This window comes from Bos javanicus, chromosome 2 (genome assembly GCF_032452875.1).
Source record: "Bos javanicus breed banteng chromosome 2, ARS-OSU_banteng_1.0, whole genome shotgun sequence".
In the NCBI taxonomy this organism is placed as follows: Eukaryota; Metazoa; Chordata; class Mammalia; order Artiodactyla; family Bovidae; genus Bos; species Bos javanicus.
The window spans coordinates 125741304-125757215 of NC_083869.1; the positions used below are offsets into that span (position 1 = coordinate 125741304).

At 39.6% G+C, this 15912-nt stretch overlaps 1 protein-coding gene across 1 annotated transcript in view; it reads left to right on the top strand.

The window, feature by feature from the left end:
• The first annotated feature begins 539 nt into the window (after positions 1–539).
• Positions 540–15912, top strand: part of WASF2 (WASP family member 2) — a 70486-nt gene continuing 55113 nt past the window's right edge. Inside the window, exon 1 of the mRNA XM_061391642.1 lies at positions 540–713. The gene's annotated coding sequence lies outside the window, so the exon portion shown is untranslated. The remainder of the gene's footprint in view (positions 714–15912) is intronic.

Sequence of the window (15912 nt, forward strand, 5' to 3'; positions counted from 1 at the left end):
ACCTGACCCTGGCCTTTCACACCCAGCACCCAATCCCAGGACCCCGGGCCTCAGCCCAGAAGGACCCTTAGCGGCAGGCAAGAGCCTGTGACTCACTCTCCCCACCCTACTTTCGGCCGGCCTAAGACCGGCCGGGAAGGAACAAAACTATCAGTAATTTTAGGGGTGTCCACAGAAACTTTATAGGTTTGGCCCATTCATTCTACCAAAGATCCTGGTTATTTGAACTGTAACAAGAAGAATTCGCCTCTAGATACACTTTGTACGAGTTTTTAGGTGGGATTTTCCTACTTTGAATATAAGAGTTGGTTTAGTTTCAAAGCCACCCCCACTTCACTTGGTTTGCCCCTTGCTGTTTACTCCGATTGCGGAAGTAGCTCGGGTGGAGCTCCCGGGACAGTACCCTTGAGTACGTCGTTTGCGTAGCTTTTAACTGACATTGCACTCAGGCCAATGGAAAGCCCGGAAGTCCCAGGCGGGTGGGGCAGAGAGCCAATCAGGGCTGTTGGCGGGGTGTGGCTGCGTCCCAGGGCGGGGAATCGCGTAATGGCGGACGCGGGCCGGGCGAGCGCGGCTGGGGGCGTATCGCGCTGAGGCGGGGGGGGGGCTCCGGCTGTGTGGCAACCCGAGAGGTGGCCGGAGAGAGCAGACCCTGTGCGGAGAAGGGCGGCTGGCCAGCCCTTCTGACGCTAAGGGAGACCGCGCGAGACCAGGTGAGCAACAAGTCCCCGCGGGCGGGCCCAGCCGTGAGGCGCCGGGCCCGGTCGGGTCGCCTCTCCCGAGCCGCTCAGGGTTCCGGAGGAGTGGGTGCCGCGCCTCCAGCCACATACCGACTGAGAGCCGGTGAGCGGTCAGCGCGGGGTGATGTCTCACAGTACACTCCCCTCCCCAGAGAGGAGGTATCCCGGAGATCCCCTCGGAGGCTTGGAAGGGCCCGCGAGGCTGCGAAAGTACCCCAACCTGATTTATCTGTGCTTTCAACTCCCTGTGTGACCTTGGGCAAGTCACTTCCCTTTCTGGGCCTCGTTTTACCCAGTTGTAAAACGAAGGCTTTGCGGGCAGACGTTGTCAGAGATCTTCTCTCGGCGGAGCCTCAGTTTCCATTTCTCGGCCATGAAGGCATTAAAGCGCTCTTTGAGACTTCTGGCCTCAGTTGCAGAGTGGCGGAGAGGACTGTGTGTGTACGTGAGTGTAGGTGTGTGTCCAGGATGGTCTGCAAAGTAATAAGGAAAGTTGGCTAAAGGGGCCCATCGAGGAAGACTCTGGATGGACCCCAAACTATAATGGTATGGGGTCTGGTTGTCTTGGTCTTCCAGGACCCTAGAGTCTCTGAGATGGGGAAGTTTTGTACAGTTCTTCATAGAATCGGAGAAGAGGAAGGGATCCTTGGAGCCTCTTGGGGCTGTGATTGAAATTTAGGCCCCAAAGAACTCGCTTTTCTTTTGGGTGGTTTAGAAGGAACATTTATGGTGCTCCTACTGTATGTCAAACAGGTTCTTGTTTAATTTTTACAGCCACACTTGAGAATTTATAGGTAAACTAAGTTTCAGAGGACTTAAGTAACTTGCCCAAGGTCACACAGTAAGGTTCAGAGCTTACCAACATTAGGGTGTTTCCTTTGAGAATCACTGGTCTAGGGGCAATTGACTGTCTACTTAAAGGAAGTTTGCTTTGTCATGGATGGGGGAGGGGTTGGGTCCCAGACACTTGAATTGACTTCTGACAAGGAGACAGGCTGGGTCTTAATCTCTGGTTGGTTAATCATAAGTGCATCCCCTTTGTTCCGTTTGTGAGTTGGAAAGGACCGTTACCGAATTGTAAAAGTCACTCGGAAGTGTGTCAGGATCTCAAGAGAACTCAGTTTGAATCCTGATTGCATGGCCAGTAGAAGTTCACTAACTATTGGTGCATAGACTTGACTCTTGGTTTGGAATGGTGCCAGCCTAGTAACTTTTTCTCTTCCCTAAGAAGGCCAAGCTTTCTTGGGATGGAAGGAATTTCCCATTTGTTAGTGCAAATTTCTTTGGATTCTTGGGGTGAAAGTTTCAACAGCCCGCTTTTTGATTAAGTGAAATACTCCTTTCTTTTTGCTTCCTGTTATTTGACTTCTAGATTAGTGAAGATTGTGGACCTAGAGTGGGTACTACAAATAAATTGCAACCCTTAATTTTTCCAAGTCTCAGAGCTTTTGGTTAATCAAAATGGTAGTTCGGCAGTGTGCATTGTTCTCATATGTCAACCGTAGGGAAGAAAATTGGAAGAGGAAGTTGCTGAGAAGGAGGGCGTTTCTTAGCATTGGAGCCAATATGTATTTCTTTGTTTGAAATTCTAAAACCAGAAAAGCTGCAACTGAAGGAGGAAGCAAGGAAAGAACTGTGAAACTCTTCTTCCCATTGAAATGTTTTTAAGGACTGTTCCTGTTGTTGTCCCCTGTCCAAGGCTCTGCTTTCACAGAAAAAGTCACTTGTAATATGTTCTACGTTCAGAGATTATGTTCTAGAATGAAAGAATTTTAAATCTTAAACCTTCTGAGATAATTTTTAAAAAGTCAGAACTGAATATGTTATTTGTCAGTGAATAATTGTTTTTCTCAACATAATTACCAATTGTCATCTTTGGGATTCTTTTTTTAAAACTGTCATTTAAATTAGTGGATTTCAGCCTGAGAGGACTTGATCTAGATATTGGATGATGCAAATGTCCCCATCAATTGAAAAACAAAAAATGGTGTGTTTTTTGACATTTGTTAAGTCTTTATAATGCTTTATTTTGCAGGATTGTATAGGTGTGAATAGTTAAGACATTAAATTTATTATCTATTGCATGTAAAGATTTGCATTTACTCTTAATATCAGTTATATTTTCTGTAAAAGATTTAGTCTTAATTATATATAGTTTATCAGTCTGCAGTACTGTGGGCGGGGGGAGGTTCTTGGGACTAGTTGTGCTTCTGAATTTAGAATTTTGGAAAAGAAATGTACATATATTGTAAGTTATGTAACATCCCTGAGAGGTGTGGGGCAGCACCTTGTAATCGAACACAATTCTATTTCTGCAGTAAAATGTCAGAATGTTCACACCAACTGGGATAAATAAATGTTATGAATAGCCTCATGTCATTTCATTTATAGTCATTTCATGTCAGGATTTGCCACCAAATGAATAATGAAAACTTGTTTTTTATAGCCTTTTGGATTTTGGAAATAAGGAATTGTGGAATTTTATGGATATAATTTATATGATGAACAATTACAAGGACAAATATTGTCAACCAAGCAAATTTTAAAGTCATAGGTCCTAAAAACAGTATTACATAGAAGACACTTTTTTCTTTCATATGATATTCTTATTTTAATATACATCAATATGCATTTTTCCTCAAGTACAAAATTTTACCTTTTAATACCATTATTGGTCTCTATCTTAGATGTTTGAATGACATCCCTGCCCTCTAGTTTTTTTTCCTGCCCTCTTTTTTTAAAAAGTAATTTATAGGTCTTGTGATCATCAATTTTTATGTAGCAATTAAGAGAATTGTATCTTTTCCCATATAATTCAGAGAAAGACTAATCAGGTGAGGATCTGTAGAATCATGTTTGCAGAATTTAAAGTTTCAAGGTGGTCTTTAGTATGAGGTTATTGCTGCTGGATGAGATTTAGATCAAAATTTTTACGTTTTTAACTTTTCAAGCTTCTTCAATTTGTACATCAAGGAGTTTACTAAAATATATTGGATTTAGATAGTTTTGATTTATATTTTTACTTTTTTAAAAATTTCAATTATTTACCATGTGAAAAACTGAAGTTTACCAGCCTTATGAATTTGGGTGATTTCTTTAAACGGCCAAGGACCTCTAGGAGCGCATTTACAAAAATTCAGTCTGCTCTTTACTATTCTTGAACAATTCAACTAGGAGTGAGGTAGACTGGTATTGTTAGAGGTTAAATAATTATTTTTCCTATTTAAAAGAAGGCCTTCGACAGCATGAATTTGAGAGATTCTGGGCTTCAGGACAACTGCCACCTGATGTGAGGGCCTCAATTCATTCTCCTAATTGGAGTGTCTTCATAGTTTCTGAGAGTGGCACTTTGACTGTCTGGGAGATAGAAAGGGTGTGGAACAGTGTATCAGTGTAACTGTGTATTAGGTGTAGTTGGTGTTTGATTGGACTAGGGAATAGAAGTAGTTCTTATCCAGACTACCTCAGTTTCTTCTGTTTGGTAAGGATTGATAATATTGCAAAAGGGTTACAAATTAGTGAACAAACATACTATTACAATTTACTCTGTTATGACTGTGGTTAAGCTCTTCAAGACAAGCACTGTGTATTACACTTCTTGTATATTCTGTAAAGCCTAAAGGCCAAGGCATCACACTTTTGTTGCATCAGAATTTACCATCAAAAAGGAAATTATATCTGAGAATTCTGATGTCAGTAAACAACCAGGGTTGACAACCATTGAGGTAAGCACCTGGAAGGTGTTCAGTAAATACATGTTGATTAATTTGATATTGGACTTCCCTGGTGGCTCAGACAGTAAAGTGTCTGTCTACAATGTGGGAGACCTGGGTTCGATACCTGAGTCGGGAAGATCCCCTGGAGAAGGAAATGGCAGCCCACTCCAGTGCTATTGCCTGGAAAATCCCATGGACGGAAGAGCCTGGTAGGCTACAGTCCATGGAGTCACAAAGAGTCGGACACGACTGAGCAACTCCATGTTGGTTCTGGCATGAATTGGGTAGGGTGGAAGAGGATTTTTTCATAAAGTTAAATAGCTTTCCAAGATACCAGCACACATCCAACAGTTGGCAGATCTGGACGCATAGTCAGTTCATTGCAGGTTACTCTGCCAGCATCGTCATCCTGATTTTGTGATCTAGGCAAGATTAGATACAGTCTTGTCGACAGGCAACTGGAAGTTCTACTAAATCTGTAGGTAGTGGCCTTACTGACTACTGTGATAGGTTGGTGACAATTGCTAAATGAAAGAATTGTTGGGATTTGGGTTGTGGAGGTGGGCTGCTGGGTACCGGCAATGCCAAGGGAAAAAGTGGAAAGTTGTAATTTGTGTCTCCAAAACATAACAGAATGCGTGGAACATAATTGGTATTCCACAGTTTTTTTTGAATGGCTTTTTGTCTAGAAAGAGGCATTGTAAGCTGTGAAGTAAGATGCTTCCTACTCATCCTTCAGAACTGAGCTAAGATGTCTTCTAAGATGTGAATCATTCCTAGGAAAAGTTGAGTGACTCCCTTGTTTGTCTTCTCCTTCATTAAAGCATTTATCGGATATTGTCAAATCAGATAACAGACAAATTATAAAACTCTTTCCTTTACCTGGCGATGAGCTTCTTATGGGCTGGGCTCTGTTGTTCATTTCTGTATGACCGATTGTGAAACACACAGTAAAGCCTTTTTTTTTTTGCCATGCGACGTGTAATGTCGGATCTTGGTTCCCCCACCAGGGATCTAATCCACATCACCTGTGGTGGAAGTGAAGCGTCTTAACCACTGGACCTCCAGGAAGTCTCAATAAAGGCTTGATAGATGCTGCTGCTGCTGCTGCTGCTAAGTCGCTTCAGTCGTGTCCGACTCTGTGCGACCCCATAGACGGCAGCCCACAAGGCTCCCCTGTCCCTGGGATTCTCCAGGCAAGAACACTGGAGTGGGTTACCATTTCCTTCTCCAACGCGTGAAAGTGAAAAGTGAAGTGAAGTCGCTCAGTTGCGTCGGACCCTCAGCGACCCCATCCATGGGATTTTCCAGGCAAGAGTACTGGAGTGGGGTGCCATTGCCTTCTCCGTGATAGATGCTAGTAATGTTTAATTTAGGCCTCTGTCTTCTGTTTCATTCTTGTAGGCTTCTCTTTTTCCAATTTATGGTCTTTCCTTTTCAGTTCATTCCAACAAACATTTATTGAGAGGTAGGTCTTTATTGAGCCTTGGGTTCAGGTTTCTCATCCTTAGTGCTATTGACATTTTGGGTTGAATAATATGCTGTATAGTGGTAGACTGTCGTGGGAATTGTAGTATCTTTAGCGGTATCCCTGGTCTTTACCCACTACCTATTAATGGTAACTACACCTCTGTCCCTTCTCAGCTGTGCCAACCAGAAGTGTTTCCAGATATTGTCAAATGTCTTTTGGGGGGAAAATTGCCCTCTGTTGAAAACTCTGTCAAGGATAGGGTCATACAGCGGAAATGAATGTAGGTGTCCTCACATATGCACTGTCCTTCCATTCCTCTTTTCTGGTTATATAGTCTCTTGTCTCTGACTTTTGGATAAGAAAGAAAAATGAGGGAAATCAGGAGGTGACAAACTTAAAATAGCACCATCATTTTTATTCTGCTCAAATTTTATTTTATTTGGTTTAAATTTATTAGAGCAGTACAGTTGAATTATTTATGCAGATTTTGTGAATTCAGTTTCTGTCACTGATTAGGTAAAGAACTACCAGAATATTACTACTTTGAATAAAAGACTCAGCTTTTCTCAGAAAAGCTGTTTTAACACTTAGAGAATAACCAGCATTGGTCTTATAGAGAACTTGCCAGGACTTGTCAGGATTCTTCTCAGCTAATTTTTGAGCTTCTTGGCTAAGATACCTCTTTTAATGTTTCTACATAGATACTTCATAACTCTAAAAAACATGTTTAGCTAATGAGCATGTTTTTCTGAGCTCAGTATTTTTTTGTGGTAGGTGGATTGGTCAAGGCAGTGATCCTCTTGGTTCCTTTGGACGCTCATAAAATGATGACAAGTTAGCAGTAGCACTGGGGACTTGAGTCCTTTGGCCAGCCCTCTACAGGATAGCATAACCATTCATGTCTTAGTCACCATTAAAGTGAAGTTGAATGAGGGTTTTTTTTCCCCTGTTCCATTTAAAGTTATGAATAGTACTCTAGAGAATTCAAATGTATAGTTATGAATGGTATCTCAGAATAGTTACCATTTATGCAAATGAAACACACTTCTTAACTTAGAAACCAAACAGAATTGAATTAGAAAAGAGAAGAATAGAAACAAGAATTGTTGAATGCTTACAGAAGAAATAACATTCAGATATAGAATTCGCAGAAAAATTTGGTTGTCTTCATGATTTCTATACACTAATAAAGACAAACAGTTTGAGATTGATGGGAGAGGCTATTAGACTTTGCCTATGATATTATTTTTCAAGCTGCTTTTCTTTTTGGGTAAATATGGGAAAGCCTGAGACATACTCTCAGTTATAAGATGAATTCTGAATTCTAGTTGAACAGAATTAAGTTTCTTATTTTTAGAATGTAGAAGCCCTTTTTGGAAGAAGCAGTGGTTTAACTCTGTTCCAATTTGAGTAAATATGTGTATGTATGTGCACAGATACACATTTACACACACTTATGATATGACTTACAGAGACATTTAAACTTTGTAATTGACATAGTAAAGTAGTGAGCAACTCTTTTACTCTCACATATTTAGAATTGAGACCTTTTCCTCCTGTGATTATGCCATTGTTCTGGCAAGTACTCAGTCTAGCAAGCTTTCTCTCAAGTCGTATCTTGAGTAATTGTTTTTAACTGTGTAGAAGGAGGTCTTAGATCATGTCCATGATGTTCCTTTCCCTTCACAATGGAGAACTATAAGTAAATTTCCCTTTGTAGAATACTGATAGTCTTTAAAGAATAGGGTTCCTGATAACAAAGCCATTTGTGGTATTATGAGAAATATAAGATCCACTTTGCCCCCATTTTACCTTTAAAGTTCTTTGAACATTCATAGGGTGATAGTTTGCAAAGCACAGTCTCTGACTTTGATACATGTTACAGTCAGTTCCCAGCATTGAGATAAATTATGTTAGCTACATTTTATACCCATAAATGGGCTTCCCCATGGCTCAGTGGTAAAGAATCCGCCTGCCAATTCAGGAGACACAGGAGACGGGGGTTCGATTCCTGGGTCAGAAAGATCCCCTGGAGGAGGAAATGGCAAACCGTTCCAGTATTCTTGACAGGAAAATCCCATGGACAAACGAGCCTGGTGGGCTACAGCCCTTGGGGTAGCAGAGAGTCAGATGTGACTGAGCATACATACAGATAAGCAGCCTCAGAGAGGTTAAGTAACCTCCTTAAAGTCATTCAACTAATAAATAACAGATTTGAGATTGAACCCTGTCTTTTGAGATTGAACCCTGTCTTTTTTTTAAAAATGAGATTTCTTTAAAGGTAAAATTTACATATAGTGGAATACATAGAAATACAAGTATGTAATTATTGATAGATGAGTTTTGACACATGTAAATACGTGGATGGCTAACACCCAGTCAAGAGATAGAATGTCTCCATAACCCTCCTCAGTTCCCTGCTGTCTTATAGGCAACCACTGTTGTGATTTCTATCCTTGCATATTAATTTTTCCTGTTCTTGGCTCATGCAGTATGTACTCTTGTGTCTGAATTCTACTGTTCAAAATAGTTTTTGATGTCCGTGTTAGTGTGTATATCAGTGTGAATCTTTTTTTTTTTTTTCATTTTTTCAGTGTGAATCTTAAGTCTTGTGGTGTATGTATAGAGTTCTTTCCAACAAACTGTAACTCCTTATTTGCTAATTCTTATATCCATTTTTTTGGCTTTGGTATTTGCATGTAATTTACTTCATTTTTCTAATATATTAGATTTATTTGTTTTTAAAATGTCTTTGGAATTACAAAAGTAATACATGCTCATTGCAACAAATTATAGAATTAGAAGTGAGTAAAGAGTGAAAGTTTCCTCAGATTTATTTTTATTTCTTCATTTTTCCAGTTATGAAAATAATATGAGCTCTTTTTTGTTTTTAAAGCCAAATTAAAAAAATATGAAACAGAGAATGAGTTACCCGTAATCCCATTGGGCTTCCCTGATAGCTCAGTTGGTAAAGAATCCTCCTGCAGTGCAGGAGATCCCAGTTTGATTCCTGGGTTATTCTTGGGCTTCCCTGTGGCTCATATGGTAAAGAATCTGCGTGCAATGTGGGAGACCTAGGTTCCATCCCTGGGTTGGGAAGATCCCATGGAGAAGGGAAAGGCTACCCGCTCATGGACTGTATAGTCCACAGGGTCAACAGGAGTTGGACACACTGAGCGACTTTCACTTTCACATAATCCCACTAGTTAGCATTTTGATATATTTTCCTCTTTTTCTGCAGTTTGTTTACCATATCTGAGACCACAGTTTAGGGATTTTTAGGCTTCCCATCTTTTATTAGGTTTGTTACATCCTCATTAATCAGTTATTATTTCAGTGTTTGTGCTTGTGGTCACCCTAAATCTGAGTATCTAACTGGTGGTGACCTTGGCTGGGCTGGACTCATCAAGCAGCCTTTTTGAATACTTACTGTATACTCCTTAATCACTCATCTCATTCTTGCATACCCAGCATCCAACATTTCTTGCAGAGTAGGAGGCAGTTAGTTGTGGTTATGAGTATAGATTCCAGAGTCAGCCCATCTGGTTTCAAATGTAGGCTCCTCCATGTATTAGCTTTGTGTGTAGCCTTGGGCATTGACTCTCTTAGGTTCAGTTTTCTCATCTGTAAGAGAGGGACCTGTCTAGTTAAATTAAGACAATGAATGGCGTATTTGGTTGGATATATCATCTCGTCCAGAATTCTGCTGCTAATGGTAAAGGGGTGAAAGTGTCAGCCTCAAAGTTTAAGGCTCTGTTCTAAAGTTTGTAATTTTTCTTAGGAAGAAGGTTCTTATGGAAAAGCTGCCTATGAATTTTTCCAGACTATCTTTGATTGTTTTTTCCCTTACATTCTGTACTCATCATCTGAGTAATGAGTTTTATTACTTTATATATTGGATTGGGTAGTAAACTATTACTTTTTATTAGTCCTAATAAAAGTAGTAAATGTAGACTATATACTAGGTAGTGTGCATATCTCCATCCTCATGGCAGCCCTTCAAATTAGATATTTAAAGATGAGAAAATCGAGGCTCAAAGTTAAGTATCATGCCCACTGTCACACAGCTAAGCCTACTGGGATTAAAGCTCAATTCCTTCCTGCCTTCATTTTTTTCCCCTTCTTCCCTTTCCCCCTTCCCTTCCCTTTTTTGACATAAAACTTCTGTCTGTCTTATTCTAAAACCTGGGCTTAAAATTAAAAAAATATATACTTTATTTTTGTTTGTTTATTTACACTTCTAACTGGATTGTAACTTTTAAGATTTGATGTAGTCTACCATTTCACACCCTCTTCGTTTCATACTAATGTGTCCTTTATATATCTATATTAAAAAATATATATATATACTTACATAAGCTCCTCTGTCCTTTGGCCTTTTTGGGTATCTTTTTAGGCCTTCTCTATTTTACCTTTTTGTGTTATGTTGACCACAACTGCACATTCTATTCTAATACAGATACACTTTGCTTGGTACAAGGGCAGGATGATGTGTTCCCTGTTTCCAAAGCTTTCGTAATAATGACCAGCATTTTGTTGCCTTTTTGTAGCTGTATTCAGCATAAATCCAGGCATGACCTTATTTTTGTCTACATGGATGCTATTTTCCACCTTTCTTAACACACGACTTTGTATCATCGTACTTCTAGCTACTACTTTAGAGTCGTATGCAAGCTGAGAAGATTCACTAGACAGTTTTTTTTCTAGATAATTTCTAAAAATGTTATTTCTGATAGGTTTCAGCATTAATCACTGGGGGATCCCCTTGTTTATAGGTCTGCCTTGAGAAGAAGGTAATTACTATATCAGAACACTCTTTATTTCTGTTTCTAAATGAATTCTCCAGAGAAAAAAAATAAGTCTTAAATAGTATTTATTTACTGTTTTCACTAGCCTTTGGAGGAATTTAAAAAAATTTTCATTCTATTCATGTTACATCATGTATCCTTTCACTTCAGACATGCATATGTGTTACCTGAAGCTTTGCAAACAATAGGTTCTCTGTAGGACCTTAATGTATTAAATGTTCAACAATAATACCCAGTATTGGGTTACTAGTTTAACATTCAACAAAAAATTATTGAATATCTGTTATGTGCCAGGCATGAAGAACACAGCTCAGTGATTGTAAGAGGCAAGGTCGCTGCTCTCATGCAGTTTAAGGAGGCTCGGGTAGGCAATAAGTAAACACATAAATCAAGATTAAATTAATCACATAGACAAATAAATCAAGATAGCCTGGAGAAATATCAGCAACTTCAGATATGCAGATGATATCACTCTAATGGCAGAGAGTGAAGAGGAACTAAAGAGTGTTTTGTTGAGGGTGAAAGAGGAGAGTGAAAAAGCTGACTTGAAACTCACCATTCAAAAAAGTAGATGATGGCTCAGGTCCCATCACTTCATGGCAAATAGATGGGGAAAAAGTGGAAATAGTGACAGATTTTATTTTCTTGGGCTCCAAAATCACTGAGGACAGTGACTGAAGCCATGAATTAAAAGACGCTTACTCCTTATAAGAAAAGTTATGACAAACATAGACAGCATATTAAAAAGCAGAGACATCACTTTGCCAACAAAGGTTGTCTAGTCAAAGCTCTGGTTTTCCCAGTGGTCGTGTACAGATGTCAGAGGTGGACCGTAAAGGCGACCGAGTGAGGAAGAATCAGTGCTTTGAACTGTGGTGTGGAGGAGACTTGAGAGTCCCTCGGACGGCAGGGAGATCCAACCAGGCAACCCTAAAGGAGATCAGCCCTGAACATTCACTGGAAGGACTGATGCTGAAGCTGAAACTCCAGTACAGTGGCCACGTGGTGCGAAGAACTGACTTACTGGAAAAGACCCTGATGCTGGGAAAGATTGAAGGCAGGAGAAGTGAGTGACAGTGGATGCGATGGTTGGATGATGCCATGGACTCAATGGACAGGAGTTTGAGCAAACTCTGGGAGATAGTGAAGGACAGGGAAGCCTGGTGTGCTATAGTCCGTGGGGTCGCAAAGAATTGGACACAACTTAGTGACTGAACAACAAAAACAAACTCATAAAATATTGAAAGATTGTGATATGTTAGTAAGAGAATAAAATAAGGTGTTATAACAGAAATAATGGAGGAACTTAGAGATGGTTGGGCTTCCCTGGTGGCTCAGTTGGTAAAGAATCTGCCTGCAATGTGGGAGACCTGGGTTCGATCCCTGGGTTGTGAAGAATCCCTGGAGGAAAGCATGGCAACCCACTCCAGTATTCTTGTGTGGAGAATCCCCATGGACAGAGGAGCCCGGTAATCTATGGTCCCTGGGGTCACAAAGAGTCAGACATGACTGAGTGTCTAAGCACAGCACAGAGATGGTCAGAAAAGGCTTCTGTGAGACGGTGACAAACCAAAACTGAAGAGTGAAAATGAATGAACCAAATGAAGAGGTGAGGAAAAGACAGTTCCGAGGTAGAAGGAGAAGGAACGAAGGGCAAAGGTATTTCAAAGCTTAGTAGGCTTGCTAAGTTTTATTTTTAAGTAAAATGGGAAGTCTTGATGAGATTTTATTTTTTTAATTCAGATGCTTGAACAGTTTTTTTAAAAACTGTTGTTTTTCTTTCTTTTTGGCCCCACTGTGTGGCTTGCGAGCGAGATCTTAGTTCCCCAGCTAGGGATTGAACCTGTGCCTGGCAGTGAAAGTCCAGTGAAACCACTGGACTGCCAGGGTATTCCCTTTAAAAAGTTGTTAATGCAAAATTTCAAGCATATATAAAAGTAAAAAATGGTATAATGAACCCCTGTGTATCTATTTCCTGACTAGAGTTACTAATTCATGGCTAATTTTTTCCTCTAATACTCTGTCTCTTCCCCTAATGTTATTTTTTTCAACAGTTAATGTAACTTTTATTTATTTTTATTTTTTAAGCTTTATCAAGATATTTTGACAAACAAAAATCTTATATTAAGGTATACAACATGAAAATTTGGTGTATGTGTATACATTGTGAAATGATTAACCACAATCAAGCCAATTAACAGATACATCACCTCACATAGTAACTATTAATCATGTAACTTTTGTTTTAAATTACTATCTAGCCTATATAGACAGCAGCAGTTTAAATACTTGAATTAACAGACCTTTTTTTTTTTCATTTTTATAACAGCTTTTTTGAGATGTTATTGGCATAAACCACATATTGAAATGTAAAATTTGGTAATTTTTGACATATGTATATACCATTAAAGACACTACCATAATTAAGATAATGAACATCTTCATCACCCATAAATCTTTCCTCCTGCCTCTTTGTAATCACTCCCTTCTGCTCTGTTGCTCACCTTCACACTCCCAGCCACAGGCAACAACTGATACATTATCACTATAAATTATGTTGAATCTTCTAGCCAGTGTACATGCTCAGTTGTGTCCGGCTCTTTGTATTCCTTTGGACAATAGTCTGCCAGGCTCCTCTGTCCATGGGATTTTTCAGGCAAGAATAACTGGAGAGGTTTGCCATTTCCTCCTCCAGGGGATTTTCCCAACCCAGGGATCTAACTCTTGTCTCCTTGTCTCCTGAGTTGCAGGCAGATTCTTTACCTGCTGAGCCATCAGGAAATCTAAAATTTTATATAAATGGAATCATACAGTACATGCTGATTGACAGAGGTCTGGTGTCTTTCATTTGGGATGATTATTTTGAGATTCATCCATGTTGTTGCAAGTTTCACTGGTTGTCAAGTAATAATCCATTACATGAATATAGTAGTTTGTTTATCCATTCACCTGTTGATGGATATTTGGATGTTTCTAGTTTGGGGCTATTACAAATTAAGCTGCTATGAACATTTGTGTGCAAGTTTTTATGTGGACATTTCTTTTTGATTTTTAAAAGTGAGATGCAGGGCTTCCCTGGTGGCTAAGTGATAAAGAATCGCCTGTGAATACAGGAGTCACAGGTTCGATCCCTGATCCGGGAAGATTCCACATGCCTCAGAGCAGCTTAGCCTGTGCACCACAAGTGCTGAACCTGTGCTCTAGAGCCGATGGTCTGCAACAAGAGAGGCCACCTCAATGTGAAGCCTGTGCACCGCCAGTAGAGAGTAGCCCCCACTCGCCGAAACCAGAGAAAAGCCCGAGCAGTAATGAAGACCCAGCACAGCCATAAATAAATAAATAAATATGTATATAAAGTGAGATACAATTCACATACCAAACAATTTACCCATTTAAAACATGCAGTTCAGGGACCCCAGTGGTCTGGTGATTGAGAATCTGCCTTGTGATGCAGGGGACCAAGGTTCAATCCCTGGTCGGGGAACTAAGATCCCACATGCCATTGGACAACTAAGCCCGCGCTACCTGTAGGCGGGTGACTCAACTAGAGAGATGTCTGCATGTTGCAAGGAAACTCTATGTGCTGCAACTAAGACCCCAACCCAGCCAAAAATAAATAAATATTAAAAACAAAAATAAAATATGCAATTCAGTGTTTTTTAGTCTATTCACAGGTTATACAGACATCACCACTGTTTAATTCCAAAATGCAGAGTGTTTTTATTACACCAGAAAGAAACCCCATACGTATTAGAAGTCACTCCCCTATGGCAAAACCAATATTGTAAAGTAAAAAAAATAAAAAGAAGTCACTCCCCATTTCCCCCTCCCCACAGCCCTAGACAACCATTAATCTGCTTCTTGTGTCTGTGGATTTGCCCTTTCTGGACATTTCATATAAATTCAGTCATACAATACATGGTGTTTTGTGGTTGGCTTCTCTCACCTAGCATAATGCTTTCAAGTGTCCATCATGTGGTAGGCTTGTATCACTACTCCATTGTATGGATGTAACACTTTTATTTATTCATCAGTTAGTGGACATTTGGTTTGTTACCACTTTTTTGCTGTCATGAATAATGGTGCTATAACATATAGAGATTTTTTGGAGTGGATGTATGTTTTCATTTCTCTTGAGTACATACCTATGAATGGGTTCGCCGGGTCATATGGTAACACAGAAACTGCCAGTCTGTTTTCCACCAGCACTGTCTGATTCCAGTTTTTGCACACCCTCACCAATATTTCTCATCTGTTTTTTATAGCCATCCTAGTGAGTGTGAAATGATACCTCATAGCTTTCGTTTTGTTTTTGAAGTATAGTTGATTTATAGTGTGGTGTCAGTGTTTGGCGTACAGCATAGTGGTTCAGTTATACATGTATATGTTCTTTTTCTAATTCTTTTCCACTGTAGTTTGTTACAAGATCCTGAGTGTAGTCCCTGTGCTATACAGTAGGACCTCTTGTTTATCTGCTTTTTATGTAGTAGTTTGTATCAGCTAATCCCAAATGCCTAGTTTACCCACCTCCCACATAGCTAATGTTTTGCTTTCCATTTCCCTACTAACTAGCGTGATGTTGAGCAGCCTTCATGTATTTGTTGGCTGTTTCTGTATCTTCTTTGGAGAATGTCTGTTTAAATGTTTTACACATTCTTAAGTTGGGTTGTTCATCCTTTTTATTATTGTATTGTATAGTTTTTTATATGTTCTGGATACAAGCCCCTTACCAGATATGATATGTAAATATTTTCTTTTCATTTCTGTGTGTTGTCTTTTTACTTTCTTGCTGTGACCTTTGAAACACAAAAGTTTCTTAATTTTGATGAAGTACGGTTTATCTACTTTTCCTTTGGTTGGTTGTTTTTCTGGGTGTCCTATCTAAGAAACCATTGCCTAGTCCAGGATTGTGAAGATTTACACCCATATTTTCTCCTTAGAGTTTTATACTTTTAGATCTTATAGTTAAGCCTTTGATCCATTTTGAGTTAATTTTTTGTTATGGTGTTAGGTAGAGGTTCAACTTTATTCTTTTCAGATGAGTATCCAATTGTCCCAGCACCATATTTTGAAAAGACAATTTGTTCCCCATTGAATTTTTTTGCATCCTTGCTAAAAATAAATTGACCATAGAGGTTTTGGGGAGTTCTCAGTTCTTATCCACTGACCTGAATGTC